Source organism: Alnus glutinosa, chromosome 9 (assembly GCF_958979055.1).
Source record: "Alnus glutinosa chromosome 9, dhAlnGlut1.1, whole genome shotgun sequence".
Lineage (NCBI taxonomy): Eukaryota > Viridiplantae > Streptophyta > Magnoliopsida > Fagales > Betulaceae > Alnus > Alnus glutinosa.
Window position 1 is genome coordinate 5,428,815 of NC_084894.1, and position 5,288 is coordinate 5,434,102.

General features: G+C 35.6%; 1 long non-coding RNA gene across 1 annotated transcript; it reads left to right on the top strand.

Annotated features, from left to right (window-relative positions):
- Positions 1-3,369, top strand: LOC133878616 (uncharacterized). The gene is made up of 3 exons (XR_009901936.1): positions 1-291; positions 1,973-2,071; positions 3,085-3,369. It is a non-coding gene; the product is annotated as an uncharacterized LOC133878616 (long non-coding RNA).
- The last annotated feature ends 1,919 nt before the right edge of the window (positions 3,370-5,288 follow it).

Sequence of the window (5,288 nt, forward strand, 5' to 3'; positions counted from 1 at the left end):
TCTTTTCTTTTCTCACCTAAACGCATGCACCCTCTCTTCCTTCTTTCTTTTTCTTCTCCTCTACTCCCCTTCGTTCCCCACACAGCAGCTCGCCTCTTCTTTTTCCCTTCCCTTTCTTCTTCCTCTCCTCTCACTCGCACTCACGCACACATAGCAACCCATGAGAGAGCCCGAAGTGCAGAAATGCCAAGAGAGAGAACAGATCGTGAGAGAGAGATTTTGAAATGGATGCTGTCCAGCCATGGGTAGAAGAAGAAAAGATGGGGTTTTTGGCCATGGATGTCCGGTGAGGTAAAAATCCCTAGCTTCCTTGTATTTTCACCTTTGCCCATTGATTTTATGTTGCAAAATCAGATTCTCTTTGGGTTTGGTTTAGGTTGAAATCCTAGGGTTTTTCAAGCCACTAATTTAGGTGAATAATTTTATGGGTTTGGAATGGGTTTTACTTGAAATGAAATTCTAGGGTTTCATGGTATTTTTGGTTAGTTGGCCGAATGTTGTTTTCCTCACATATAGTTTTGATTTTTGGTAAGCTTTAGTTGATGTCCATGTGGTTAATGTTTGATTTTAGGTCCTTTTGTGGGCTTAGTGCAAAAAAATCAAACGAGTCTTCTTCTTGGGTTGAAATTCTGGATCTTCCCTTGTTTAGATTGTTTTGGGTCTTTGTGTTAGACAAGTGGGTCTTGGTGATGGATGGGAAAAATGCTTGTAAATATATTTGATTGGCTGATTTGGGCATTTGCCGGATGGGTATTTAAGGTTTTGGGCTTTGATTGTGTCAGATTTGTTGTTGGTTTGATGGAGTTTGATAATTGAGGGTTTGTAATAAGTTGTGTTAATAGCCCTATGAAGAGGGATTATTTATGGTCGAGTGGTTGTCTAAGTGTATTGTTTAGAGAAATTATGTTAGTGGAAATTGGAGGGAGTAACACATAAGAGCAAACAATTGTAAATGGATAGAAATTACAAATGGGTAAATAAAATACATTAGTATAATGAATGAATAAATCAATGAATTGGCAAAACGGTTAAATAAATGGACCGTAGGACTTTAGTCTAACATAATTAAAGATACTAAGATAGCTCTTAAGATATAAATCGCTAAGCTTCTAGGTTGGAAAGAGTTAATGGATAAGTGTACCAATGTTATGGTAGAAAGCAAACAAAATATGGGGTTATAGTTCGATCTAATTAGGTCAATAGTCCATTAAACCGTTTAAGTCCTACAACCTAAACTACATAGATGGTTAGTAATCGTTAAGTGTAGTGGTTAAGACAAGAAGAAGAAAGAGTTGTAAATTATCCAAATAACCTTAAGACATCAAATGTAAATTAGTAATACTATGGAAATACATAATAGACTTCGAATCCATTTAGTAATGTAATAAAATAATTAGCACGCTTATCTATGTATTATAAGCACCTAAGTGTGTTATAAGGTTATACGTAGCTTAGTAAGCATTCTATACATATATGTACATATACATGTATATGGACCGAATACACTTAGTTTAAATGGATAAACAACTATAAGACTTATAGTTAATAATGATAATAAGGTAACTTGGTACCCAACTTACCTACCCACATACACCAAGTGTTTAAGTGTACCATTAGATTAGGTTTAAGTTTGTTAAGCATTGCATGTGTGTGTATATATATATATATATATATATATATATATATGAGTTCGGTAAATAATGCTAAGTTAGTACATAAGCAATAAGCTATAAAAAGATTAACAATAATGACAATATGATGTAAATATAATAAGGAGACAAATAAAATAGCAAATGCGTTTTATGATTAAAGTGGGATAAAATATGAACCTAAATCTAAGTGTTAACCTAATAGTAGCTAAAGGTACCAAATAGTTTTACATGCGGGTTATGCAACGTGTGAGCACGTGGGTAGTTTATGTGTCATAGGGTTTAGGTTCAATAGCATAGTCTAATGTTACCAATGTTTGCAGGATCGTGTTATAATTGGAGACTTCAATGGGTTCTCCAATGTAGAGTTCGAGTAACTAGAATCTAGTGGAAGTTCGAGTTATGGGTCCAATGCAGCCAAGGTGAGTATTCTACTCACTGAGAAGTATTATTTTCATATATGATGAATTGCAAAATATATATTGTTTTACAAACTTGAACCAACTGTATGTTGATTATGAACTGTTTTGGATGATTTAAGTACTTTTGAGTATATTTAAATTATGATGATGTTTTGAAGTATGAATATGATATGTGGAGTTTAAATGAATGGAGTCACCGTATGTTATGGTTAGGAGTTTTGAAAACTATGATTGCAATGGAACATGGGTATGATTTTAGAGTGAGTTAAATTATGCAAATTGTTTAAGAAATGTCATGTAGAATTGTTTATGTTTTTATAAAGAAAGCCTGTGTTAAAGACATGATTCATGAAATGAAATGTATATTGATTTAAGGCATGATGCATATGCATATGAACGCTAAACGTGCGTCGAAGTGAGGTTCATAGCCCACGGGAAACAATGCTTGGATTAATTTCCATGATGCTTGGGGTAACCCATGATGCTTGGATTAATTTCCATGATGTGCATTGCATAATCATTTATAGCATGGTTTTGATGAGTGATGTTTTTATACTATGGGTAGTTTTGCTATACGTATTGGTATACATAAGAGTTTTAATGAAAAAGAGTTTATGTATATTTCTATCGGATAGTTGCATGATTTTAATGCCATTGATTTCTAACGTAAGGATTATGTAAACCTAAGCAAATAAACCTTAAAGTATTATCGTAGGTGAGATCGTACGTAGTTGTTTCTACAACAAAACTTCCACATATAGTCTTAGCTGCCAAGTATGTTTAAATGTTTTCTATTAGTCGGTGTCCACTAGATCAGCTATGGGGGTTTTCAAACAAATGTTTATAAAATTGGTGGCTGTTATAGTATATGCATGACTAAAAAGGAAAAGTTGGTTCTTTGCGAAAACTCAGTGAATAGTATACCTCTGAGGTCTTAGTGTATTTATTTATGCTAAGATGGTGGGCTCATAATTCCACCTATACGGATGTGGCAAACCCCCACAACCGTATAGATGTTCCTTTGGCTACAGGTACTCCGGTCGTAGTTGAGGGTATTGTAGGAGTGCACTTGGGATATTATGACCAAAGCTCGCCGCGACGATCGTAATTGCAGGACCACAGTTGTCCACTATTTTATAGGTTTTGTTTATGGCTTGTGACGCTTGTGTCACTTGTTATTGTATAAGTCATTCATGTTGTTTAATTATTATGTTGATAAGATTTAAACATATAGATGTTAAATGGCTCTGTATTGTAAATAACTTGTGATAGATGTATAAGCTATATGCTTTCCGCTATTCAGGTTTAGGTTTCTGCTGCATAGTTAGTTATATGTTATACTATGATTTACCAGGTGTATATATTATGGGATATATAACATATGTTGGCTTTGCGACACATCGTCGTGCCACTGTGAGGACTCGTTTATGATTGTAATAATAATAATAATAATAATAATAATAATAATAATAATAATAATAATAAAAACGGGTCGTCACACTGATTGATGTCCTGACGATGGTATTTGAATTGAGATTCTTGCCTTATTTATGGGCGCGTCCGGATGGGAAACCACATCGTCCGGATGGGTGTATCAATCTTCCCTTATTCTGAACTTGGAAAGAATTTGAAGCTGATCGATTATTGATGGGCGTCCGGACGGGCTGCTGAGACGTCCGGACGATGCAAGCTAGAACAGAAGCTTCTCGATATAGTAGAGGGTCCGGATGGAAAAACACGTCGTCCGAAAGGATGATGCTTGGTCTGTTGAGCGTCCGGACGGTATGGCACGTCGTCCAGACGCATGAACAATGGACAGATGGGCGTCTGGACGGGATGACACGTCGTCCGGACGGCTGACGGGGAACCCGAATTTCTTCTAACTTTTAAGCAATGCAGAGTCTTTTGAGAGTGCTCTAAATAGTGGAATCCTTGTTTTACAGCATCTTTACACACAAGTAATTTTGTCCAAACAGAATAAGGCTAAAATACTAACAAACTCCCCCTTTGGCCATTCTGGGACAAAAATCATTTGACCGGTTTGAAAATACATTCCCGGTCTAAAAATGAAAATTACTCCCCCTTTTTGTCACAAAGGGACAAAGGGTAAAACAGAGTAATAAAAAGTCAACTGTAATAAAAATTACTCCCCCTAACGGTCTCAAAAGGACCCAGGTAAACAGAGTAATATAAGTTCAACAGTTTAACAAAAAAAATTAAAGTGTTCCAAACCAACAAAACATCCACAATAATAATAATAAAATAAATAAGAAACTCAGTCCTCCTCGGCCATAGGAGCAGTCCTGGAGCCCTACGTCTCCTGGGAGCAACATCCTCATCGTCACTGCTATCCGGATGATGGACTTGAAGACAATCTTGAAGGTCCAATATAGTAATCACATTCATACATATATATATTTGCTCCATCGGAGAACAACACAGCCACTTTCCGATGGTACATTCATCGATCTTATCGTCTATAACAAGTGGTTGCATGTGATCGGAAATAAGAAGGCTTCATTTACAGTTATTTGTATTATCTTAATAAGAAAGTGAATGAGCTCTCGATTTGTATATGTTGAAGTGTGATAAACCAATTTTTTTTTTTTTTTACAAATCATTTGCATAATCATTAATCTCTTAAAAATATAAATGAATCCTCACAGTGACATGACGGTGTGTCGCAAAGCTAACCTATGATACATATCCCCTAATATGTACCTGGTAAATCAGAGTAACGTCTATCTAACTATGCGGTGGAAACATAAACCTGAATAGCGGAAATCATAACATATACCTCTATCACATATAATTACTACAAGAGCCATTTAACATCTATCTATTTAAGTCTTATCAATATAATAATTACACAATAAGAATGGCTTTACAAAGAATAAGTGACACAAGCGTCACAAGCTATATATAAACCTACAAAATAGTGGACAACCCGTGGTTCAGCAATTATGACGTCGCGATGAGCTTCAGTCATAACATCCCAAATACACTACTACAAAATCATCAACTACGACTGGAGTACCTGCAACCAAGAAACCTCATCTTTATGGTTGTGGTGGCAGCCACATCCGTATAGCTAAAAGAATGAGTTTAAAGTCTCAATATAAAACATACTGAGACCTCAGTAGTATAAAAATCACTGAGTTTTCGCAAAGAACCGACTTTTCTTTTAGCTTTACGTACACTATAACAGCTACCCATT